The sequence below is a fragment of the Calypte anna genome, chromosome Z, assembly GCF_003957555.1.
Source record: "Calypte anna isolate BGI_N300 chromosome Z, bCalAnn1_v1.p, whole genome shotgun sequence".
NCBI classification, from domain to species: Eukaryota; Metazoa; Chordata; class Aves; order Apodiformes; family Trochilidae; genus Calypte; species Calypte anna.
In genome coordinates this window covers 12,317,585-12,317,850 of record NC_044274.1, presented here as the reverse complement: position 1 = coordinate 12,317,850, position 266 = coordinate 12,317,585, and positions in this window count along the sequence as shown.

The following is a 266-nucleotide window of genomic DNA, read 5'->3' as shown; positions in this document are numbered from 1 at the left end:
ACTGAATTATATTACAGATTAACCAAGATGAGGAGAAGCTTAGCAGCTTCACCAGCAAAACCTGCTGGCATTTGCCAGACTAAAACTTCCTGCTGCTATCAAGAAAACAGTTGGAAAATGTCGTTTTTTAGACTATGTTTTATTTTTAAGTCATTGAAAGCCAACTAGCCAACATACAGCTGACGTTCAGATACTCCCTGGAGTGATTGCTTGGAACGAGCCAAAGACACATATACACACAAAAAAATAAAAAAAATAAAAAAACC